Source organism: Myotis nattereri (genome assembly GCF_964212035.1).
Source record: "Myotis nattereri genome assembly, chromosome: X".
NCBI classification, from domain to species: Eukaryota; Metazoa; Chordata; class Mammalia; order Chiroptera; family Vespertilionidae; genus Myotis; species Myotis nattereri.
The window spans coordinates 108,567,428-108,578,297 of NC_138078.1; positions in this window are offsets into that span (position 1 = coordinate 108,567,428).

The following is a 10,870-nucleotide window of genomic DNA, read 5'->3' on the forward strand; positions in this document are numbered from 1 at the left end:
ACCTACACCAGCAGGGAGCTTGAAGGAACAGGCAAGGCACAGGCACCAAAATGGAGGAGAGGAACATGGAAAAGTAGGATATAAGGTGAAAAGAAGTATCTGCTTTACTCTATTGCAAAAAACAGTGCAACTGTTGTAGAGGTTAATTAAGCACCTACTCTGTGCTACACATAAGGGATCTACACTAATAAAAGAGAAACCTGCAAATTGGTATCACTCCACTATGCCCACCAGCCAATCAGGATGAATATGCAAATTAACCCAATAAAGATGGCGGTTAATTTGCATATGCAGGCATGGAGCAAAGACTGAAGGCTCTAGCCTAAGTGAAGACTGAAGACTACTGAAGATGACTGAAGACTGAAGACGACTGAAGACTGAAGAGGCTTGGCTTCTCCACTGCGGCCTGGGTCCTGGGTGCCAAAGGAAAACCGGTGCTGGCAGCCAGGGGAAGGAAGGCCTATTGCACGAATCTCTTCGTGCAATGGGCCTCTAGTATATAGATAAAAGGGATGCTCTCTGACCTGAACAGGATCACAATATAATGGGCAGATGAGCACGTAGAGACCAGAGTCTCTACAGGAACATAAGAACCTCTAAGAAAAGTTTGTTTTGTAAGGAACCTCTCTTTCTTTAGTCATCAGTTTGTCCCAAGGTTAAAACGATTATAATACAGCAGTTTGATTTTAGGTGTTAATACTTAGTTTAAAATATAAAATGGGGAGAAACCAAGATGGTGGCATAGGTAAACACCTGAAATTGCTGCCTCGCACAACCACTTCAAAACTACAACTAAAAGACAAAACAGACATCATCCAGAACCAGAGGAAGGCTGGCTGAGTGGAAATTCTACAACTAGAAGGAAAGAGTAAAGCAAAGCACACTGAGACTCAGAGGAGGTGCGGAAGTAAAGTGCAGAGGAACGGAGGCGCGCGGAAAGGGCTGGAAACAGAGGACGCCGGTGTCTTTTTCAATCGGGAGGGAGACACAAGATCCTGACAGCTCTGAACTCCAGTTCCAGGCGAGTCTCTGGGGACCCAGACTCATACGGGAAGAAACTGGGCTGTCTGGCAGCAGGTGGAATTCGAGGGCAGCTTTCTCTCAGAGGTGCTTGCAGCAATTACCATGAGACACTGAGACAGGACACTGAAACCAGGGAGTCTCTTAGGACAGGGCTGAGGATCAGCCATAGCTGTTTGCTCCGCCCTATTGATTCCCTGAGACCCTGCCCCACCCAAGCTGCTAGCAGAGGCTTTTGCATATGAATGGGATGGCCCTTTGAGATCTAAAATTACCTAACAAACTGCAGCTGGGTCAGAGAGACCCAGAACATCCAAAAGAAGGCCCAAGGCCCCACAGCAGCTTGCATTGCTTCACAGCTGGGCCTCATCTGGGCACCTCCAAACCCCAAACAAAGAAGAGGAATCTGCAGATCTCTCCATAGCTCCTGCTGGGGAGCCTCAGGCAGAGGCTAAATTAGCACCTCCTTAGAGATCCAAGAGCTGGTGTACCCAGTGGTCAGACTGGGACCATCCAGATTACAACTCCTCAAATCCATAAGGGACACACTCAGGGGGCAGACTCAGTGAGCACCAAAGCCCCACTGAAGCAAGTTTTGCCCCATAAAGGTGTCTTCAGCACAGAAGTTCTCCCACTGCAGACACAGCTGATTCTCACGGCCAATTGGCCTGGAGGTCAATTCCTCCCAGTTATACCAACAACAATCAAGGCTTAACTACAAGACTGTGCACACAGCCCACAAAGGGGTTCACCAAGAGTGTCCACCTCAGGTAATTGGGGAGGCTGAGCCACTGGGCCCTATAGGACACCTAGCACAGAAAGCCACTCTATCAACACAGGGAAGCAGCCAAAATGTGGAGACAAAGAAACAGATCACAAATGACAGAAATGGAGGAAAGCAAACTACTGGATATAGGGTTCAAAACCACAGTTATAAGGTTTTTCAAGAATTTTCTAGAAACCGCCAATAAATTTAGTGAGACCCTTGAGGATATGAAAAAGGACCAACTGGAAATTAAGCATACACTGACTGAAATAAAGAATAATATACAGAGATCCAACAGCAGACTAGAGGATTGCAAGAATCAAGTCAACAATTTGAAATACGAACAAGCAAAAAATACCCAACTGGAAAAGCAAAAAGAAAAAAGAATCCAAAAATATGAAGATAGCACAAGGAGCCTCTGGAACATCCAAATTATAGGGGTGCCAGAAGAAGAGAGAGAGCAAGATATTGAAAACCTATTTGAAGAAATAATGACAGAAAACTTCCCCTACCTGCTGAAAGAAATAGACTTACAAGTCCAGTAAGCGCAGATAACCCCAAAACAAAAGGAATCCAAAGAGGACTACTCCAAGACACATCATAATTAAAATGCCAAGGGCACAAGACAAAGAATCTTAAAAGCAGCAACAGAAGAAAAGTCAGTTACCTACAAGAGAGTACCCATATGATTGTCAGCTGATTTCTCAAAAGAAACTATGCAGGCCAGAAGGGAGTGGCAAGAAATATTCAAAGTGATGAATACCAAGAACCTACAACCAAGATTACTTTATCCAGCAAAGCTATCATTCAGAATTGAAGGTCAGATAAAGAGCTTCACTGATAAGAAAAAGCCAAAGGAGTTCATCACCACCAAACCAGTATTATATGAAATGCTGAAAGATATTATTTAAGAAGAGGAAGAAGAAGAAAAAGGTAAAGATAAAAATTATGAACAACAAATACATATCTATCAACAAGTGAATCTAAAAATCAAGTGAATAAAAAAATCTGAAGAACAGAGTAAACTGGTGAATATAATAGAATCAGGGGCATAGAAAGGGAGTGGACTGACAACTCAGGGGGTGGGAGGGTGTGGGGGGTATGGGAAGAGACTAGACAAAAATCGTACACCTATGGATGAGGACAGTGGGGGGGGGTAAGGGCAGAGGGTGGGGTGGGAACTGGGTGGAGGGGAGCTATGGGGGAGAAAAAGAGGAACAACTATAATTATCTGAACAATAAAGATTTACTTTAAAATTATATATATATATATATATATATATATATATATATATTGAGATGGGCTACTTTTTTCTGCTGTATATATTTTCCCCTCATTTCTTTTACCCTTTTACTGGGATATAACATATATGCTGGTACAGTAAAGTGTACAAATATTAAGTGAATCACTCCGTAAATTTTTACTTATGTAAAAATGTAACTACCACCCAGATCAAGAGATAAAATATAATTATCAGAAGCTTCCCTTGTACCACAAGATCCATCCCACCCTCACCACAATGAGGTAACTACTATTTTGATTTTCCTGTAGTAGGATTTTTGTATATATTTCAGCTCTGGTGAGTTATATTTGATTGGAGAGTTCTAGCCTCTAAATGCTGGATCTCCCTCAATATACTGGAGCAGCCCAGTCCCCAATTATTCTGTCATCCTCAATATGCTTAGGCTACCCAGATGCTACTTGCCTAGCTACCCTCCCTCCTCCATAATAGGACAGTGCTCATATGTCACCAAAAGAAGGAGGAATAGCCCCAGCACACAGGATACACATAGGGACCATACCATTGTTGAAACCCACTGACAAAGGATTGTCACTGTGCTAGATGGTCAAGAAAAGATTCAACTCTGTTGAGAGCCCACTTAATCTGTTACTATAACAGCATGCTTTACTCCCCGTCTTGGTTAGAGAATGTACCTTTATCTTCCCCATTGGAACTCAGGACAGTAAAAGATATTATCAAAGTTTGCTAGGAATCTCTGTCTTGCTCTGAAGGTCCACTCACCTAACAAGAAAAACCGCTCCTTGCTTCACCTCCAGAACTAAAAAATGAGTATTCAATCAAGCCAGTACATAACAGAAGCAATCTTTATTATAATTAAGGTCAATATGTGGCACAATGGGAGACAAAAGGTTCATCTGAGCCAGGGAATATTTCCCAGAGGAAGCTATGGTTAAGTTGATTTAAAAAGGGAACAGCATAGACAAAGGTTTGGATGTATGAAAGCGTATGGTATTATCAGGTGACACAAGTAGCTCAGTGTTGCAACAGTGTGAAAGAGGGATGAACCTCAAGAAAAAGGTAAAGATTATGAAGTACCTCATATGCCTATAAAACGTTTAGATTTATACTATAAACAATGGAAACTACTCAATAATTTTCATCTGGAGAATGACCAAATCAAAATTAGTCTGCCAGAAGTGTGAATAACTAATAGAATAGGCATAATCTTGAAGAGTACTGCCATCATCCAAGTGGGACATGGTGAGGTACCTATAGAACATCCAAGTGGAGATCTTCTATAGGCAGTTAGAACTTAGATGAAAGATCTGGACTAAAGGTAAGGTTTGGGAGTTGCCTGTATATAAATGACACTGGTTTAGATTTCCAGGAAGAGAGTACAGGACAGACTACAAAGTCAAGGTTAGAGCGCTGGGAAACAACAACATTGAATATTCCAGCCAAGAAAAAGGAGTCAGAGAATGAGGAAATAGGTAAGAGAAAAAAACAGGAGCAGAAGATTATCATAGTACTCATCGATCAAGCTGGGGATCGAGCCTGCAACTGAGGTATGTGCCTCGACCAGAATCAAACCTGAAGCCCTTCAGTCTATGGGCCGATGCTCTATCTACTGAGCCAAATCGGCTAGGGCAAAATACTTTTAAGGCTAGAGACTTTATGATTCCTGATTATAAGAGGTAGATCTTCCAATATAAAGATTTTTAACAGGTTCAGAGGAGCTTCCTAAACTCTCTAGGTAGAACAGAAAATTAAATAATGCTATAAATCTTTTGCTATAAATATAGAGGAATGGATGGAAAGTGAGAATGTGACAAATCATTTAGTGCTTTGGTGTTTTTTTTTTAATATATTTTATTGATTTTTTACAGAGAGGAAGGGAGAGGGATAGAGAGTTAGAAACATCGATGAGAGAGAAACATCGATCAGCTGCCTCCTGCACATCTCCCACTGGGGATGTGCCCGCAACCCAGGTACATGCCCTTGACCGGAATCGAACCTGGGACCCTTCAGTCTGCAGGCTGACGCTCTATCCACTGAGCCAAACTGGCTTCGGCTAGTGCTTTGGTTTTTATATCCAAAGGTTAAACAAAAACACACAACCTATTCTAAGATAGGCTACAAATTATTGCTCTCCCGAGGATTTACCTAATTGGTGTATAGATAACATTTTTTAAATCCCGCATTGTAGGAATTTACTAAGAGAGAAAAAGCCACTCATTTGTAATGGCCTATAAATTAACATATTACTTATTAAGCAAAAAGTATCCCCAAGTACATCTTAAACATCCACACAAGTGCATTGGGAAACTAGGCAACTAAAACTGAGAGCTAAAATACTCATGGAAGAGTCATATGCTCAGCCAATAAATATTTATTGAGCACCTACTATGAAGCAAGCATTGCTCTAGTCACTGGACATTAACAAAAAAAATAGAACTGTTGATTTGTTTACTTCCCTCTGGAACCTGATCAATACAGTTAAAAGAACTGCTGTCATTTCCAAACTATTTGAATTTGTGGCCATTTCTATTCTAAGGCCCTATTAACCTTACTATATTAAAGACATGGAATATTACGTGGAGGATACCTTAAGGCCGTGGTTAGCAAACCACGGCTTGTGAGCCACATGCAGCTCTTCGGCCCCTTGAGTGTGGCTCTTCCACAAAATACCACGTGCAGGCGCGCATGTACAGTGCAATTGAAACTTTGTGGCCCATGCGCAGAAGTCGGTATTTTGTGGAAGAGCCAGTATTTTGTGGAAGAGCCACACTCAAGGTGCCAAAGAGCCGCACGTGGCTCGCGAGCCGCGGTCTGCCAAGCCGCAGTTTGCCGACCACTGCCTTAAGGGATCTAGTCCACCCTATCCCATTTCACAGATGACAAAGTTGAAGTGCTGATATGTTTAAAATAAATATTTAACTATTAGAGCTAGGTCTAGAACCTTATTTCTGATTCAGTGCTTGCTCTATCAATAAAAATCATTTCAATAAATCCACATCTCCCCCCAACAGCACACTCACCTCCACCTCTTTTGATTAGTTTATCAATAACCAGTTTTGCATTTTTCTCTAAAATAAACAGCAAATTTTCTATGGCCCATGAGCACTTGGCCCAGATTTAGGACATTGAGCTTAAAGATTTCAAGCATCTCTCATTATGTGTGGCAGTAGGAGTGGAAGCTGGCAAAGATCACCTCACTCTGGGCATTTAGCTAAATGGTCCCAAATTCCAGAAAGATACTGGGGTGTTTTATCTCAATTGTCTGGCTGCTGGGGAGGAGACTGTGTCATCTTAAATTTCTATTCAGAAATTTAATTAAATTGTGGCCTGTAGCAAAATAGAAAGGCATTAAAATCAAATGCTGGAGTCTATTTTATGGGCTCTCATCTCTAACTAGTTCTCACTGAAATAATTAAATATCTTTTCAGCAAATGGACTATTCAGGCTGTTTAGTTTAATGCTTCTTAAAACCTGCAAAGTATATGAGTTAAAATTCACTTTTCTAAATCAGGTTGTTTTTTTTAAGTTTTAATACTTATATTTTTATTGTTGACTAGAAGCCCAGTGCATGAATTTGTGCATGGGTGTGGTCTCTCAGGGTGGCCTGCAGGATTAGGCCCCAACTCATGCCCTCAGCCTCGAAGCCCCGCAGCCCCACCTGGCACCCCACCATGGCCTGGCACCACCCCCTCACCTGCTCCACCATCCTGCCGCGGTCCCACTCTCATGGGGGCCCATCAGGGCCGGCAGCGCCTCCACTGCTGCCCACTGCCAGCACCACGTCACCGATGTTGGCCATGCTCCATGCCGCCCCCTGGTGGTCAGTGCACGTCATAGCATATTAGGCTTTTATTATATAAGATAGTACTACAGATATCCCCCATTTCCCCTCCCTTTACCCCATTCTCCAGTCCCTAACCACCCCAGGTCTTCACCACCCTATTGCCCATGTCCATGGGCTATGCATATAATTCAGTTTATTTCTGCTCTTCATATGCCACCCCATCCTCCAGCACACACACACACTTTTCTCTTATCTCCCCACACGAATTGGTTTGAAGGTTTCTGCAGATCAGAATAGCATTAATGCACTTGTAGGCCAAAGCGTCCTCACACAGACTGGCAGAGATTGTCAGAGGCAGAGCACATTGCATTTGACATTAATGGGTCAGAGGCACTTACTTCTACTTGAAATTGGTGAAGTTTGAGAGGACACACAGTGTAGTCAATGGGACTGATCTGAGACTGGTGCCTGAGATCTCATACTTACTGACCCATTATATTGCATGAAGGAAAAATTGCTTTTCAAAAGTATAGTATCCACATTGGAGGTGGAGCACAGAATTTGCCTCAGGAGTGAGTGTGAGTGGTGTGTGTGTGTGTTGGGGAGGTCCTGTTTAATAAAATATCACTATGGACCCTTTGGGGATACAAGCCAAAGCTAGGGGCATAGTCTGAAATGGGAAGATTTAGTAAAAGGGGGTCTAATTGCCTACATAATAAAGTAGAAAATAGGTCTTTATAGGGATAAAGAGATGATTCTGGTGGACAATTATTTTTGCTTCCTCTGAATAGAGCCCCACCCCCCAGAAATAAGAGACAGAAAGGGAGTACAAGAGAGAGTACAGAGATATCAGAAAACTAACTTTAGAATTCTAATAGCTAACTTCTAATGTGTATTTACTGGGATCCTACAGGCACCAGGCTAAGTGCCTTTCCCATTTCCTCATTTCATCTTCCCAACAGATGTACGAAACAGGGACCATGAGTCTCCTCATTTTACAGATCTCAAAAGTGTGGTTTAGCAATATTAAATGACTTACCGAAGGTTTCCTAGTTACTAATGGCAGAGTTGGCATTCATATTTGTCATCCCAGTCTCCACCAAATACAAGGGGGAAATTGTGTGAACATTTAAAATCTTGGCCAACCAGCCGTTAGGTTCACTTAAGCTGAATAATAATGACAGGGACAGTGCTGGTGAACAGTGACAGATGTCAGGTACTTATTACATGCCAAGCATTGTTCTAAGCACTTTACATAAATCAGTTCATTTAATCCCTATAACAACCTTCTGAGGAAAATATTTTTATTCACTCTCTTCTACAAATGAAAAAAAATGGAGTCTTCAAAGTTAAGCAACTTGCCCAAAGTTACATAAGTAGGAAATGGATAAACTGTAATGAGCAGTCCCCCATAAAACAGTGCAATACTAGGGCCTAAGGAGAGTTAGCTACCAGTAGGACATTCCCTCAAGTCAAATGTGGCTCAGAATCTTTTGTACCCCTGATATTTTATTAACAGACTAGAGGCCCAATGCATGAAATTCATGCAAGAGTAGGCCTTCCTTCCCCCAGCTGCCGGCACCGGCTTCCCTGTGGCACCCGGAACCAGGCTTCCCTCTGGCTGCTGGCAGGCACCCAGGACCTTGGCTTCCCTCTGGCTCCCTGCAGGCACCCAGGACCCGGGCTTCCCTCGCAGCCCCAGCTACGTCCAGAAGGTCATCCGGAAGGACGTCCAGCTTAATTAACATACTATGCTTTTATTATAGATTTTATATTGATCCCTATTCTATGCTATGATATACCCTGGAAAAGTAAGTATTGGAACACTTATGCCTTACAGAATAGAGCTATAATAGAGAGTCAAGAAATATTTGGTGACTAAATGGATAGATGAATGGAGTCTAGTCAGTAGTTTTCAATTTTTTCATTCTATAGCACTGTAAGTTCCATATCTCTATGATGAGTTGAATCCTTTCATATAAGTATTCAATGCACTGAAACTTTTAATAATAAAAGGTAATCGATAAGAGAAAGGACTTGTGCTTGAATAAATGGAACATGGAAAAATCTAAAAGCAACTAGCTCTCAAAAGGCTCTCATTGTCTTAGAAAAGGAGTAATTGGCTGTGGGACCATGCATCTGGAAAGAATAAGAGTTAAGAATGCCAAGAGAAAGGGTAGTGTGGGAGTTAAAAGGGAACCCTCATTTTCTATATGTACTAGGTCTTTCTATATACTCTAATTTATTTAATCCTCATAACTATCCTGGGAGGCAGGTGTTATTATCTCTATTTTATTTTTTCATCTTTATTGTTGAGAGTATTACAGATGTCTCCCCTTTTCCCCTCATTGCCTCCCTCCACCCAGATCCTGCCCCACCTCAAGTCTTCACCACGCTATTGTCTATATCCATAGGTAATGCATATATGCATATCAGTTTTTGTTAACCTTTTCCTGCCCCCTCTCCCCCATCCCTCTGAGATTTGTCAGTTTGTTTCATATTCCCATGTCTCTGGTTCTATTTTAGTCATCAGTTTATTCTGTTCATTATATTCCTTGTTTCTTTATTTTTTTAAAATATATTTTACTGATTTTTTACAGAGAGGAAGGGAGAGAGAGATAGAGAGCTAGAAACATTGATGGGAGAGAAACATCGATCAGCCGCCTCCTGCACATCTCCTACTGGGGATGTGCCCGCAACCCAGGTACATGCCCCTGACCGGAATCGAACCTGGGACCCTTCAGTCCGCAGGCCGACGCTCTATCCACTGAGCCAAACCGGTTTCAGCCCTTGTTTGTTTATTTTGATTTTTAAATTCAATTGTTGATACATATGTATATACTGTCATTTTATTGTTCATATTTTTCTTCTTCTTTTCTTCTTCTCCTTCTTCTTCAACCAGACCCTTTAACACTGCATAATACTGGTATGGTGGTGATGGACTCCTTTAGCTAAAAATTGCCTGATCAGAACAGCAAAAAGAATCCAAAAATATGAAGATAGTATAAGAAGCCTATGGGACAACTTCAAGTGCACCTACATTTGCATCAGGGAGGTGCTGGAAGGAGAAGAGAGGGACCAAGAAACTGAAAACCTATTTGAAAAAATAATGACAAAAAACTTCCCTTAGGCGGTGAAAGAAATAGACATACAAGCCCAGGAAGGACAGAGAGTCCCATACAAGAGGAACCCAAAGAGGACCACACCAAGGCACATCATAATTAAAATGCCAAAGGTTAAAGACAAAAAGGTTTGTAATTATATACTCACTAGTATGATTATTAGATTAATATTATCTCTCTTCCTAAATTTTGCACTCCATGAGAGTAGGGACCATACAGGTGAACTGTATTGTTCACCTCTTTATCCTCAGTGCCTACCACAGTGACTAATAGTAGATCCTCAATGAATATACAGTAAGTACTCAGTTAACATCATCAATAGGATCTGCAACTTTAAGCAAAATGATGAATACTGAAACCAATTTTACAATCAGCTATTTGATATAAACAGGAGTTAAATTCATATAGCATCTCATCGATGCTATATAAACACAAGGACTTGCTGTGTTTTGAATGAATGGATGTGAATGAATAAATGTTGAAAAACAGATATAAGTTATATAATCAATTTTAATCCCAAACCCACTAGAAACGATATAAGACCCAGGGCTAGCAAAATGAAACATAGCTTGAAGAGATGAGAATGAATAAGTAGAACGAGTAGGTTCAAGGTAAAGATGGCGTGAAATGATTCTTAAGCTGATATGAGCAAATAAAAGTTGTGGCTGGTGCCAGCTAGACCAAACTGATTGAGATTCATGTCAGAGAAATTAAGGTCGAAAATAAAAAAAAAAAGTGAATCTGCTTGTGGAGTGAGACAGAATGAGTACCCCCTTACTTGGTCAAGTAGGCTGGTCCAGGAAATGTGGGATGAGGACTGTAGCAGACACACAAGGAGCCAGGAAAGTGGAAACCATAGTTACACACAATAGCCTTAAGGAGTTCTCCTGAGAAGCTACATTGTGTCAACAAGGTC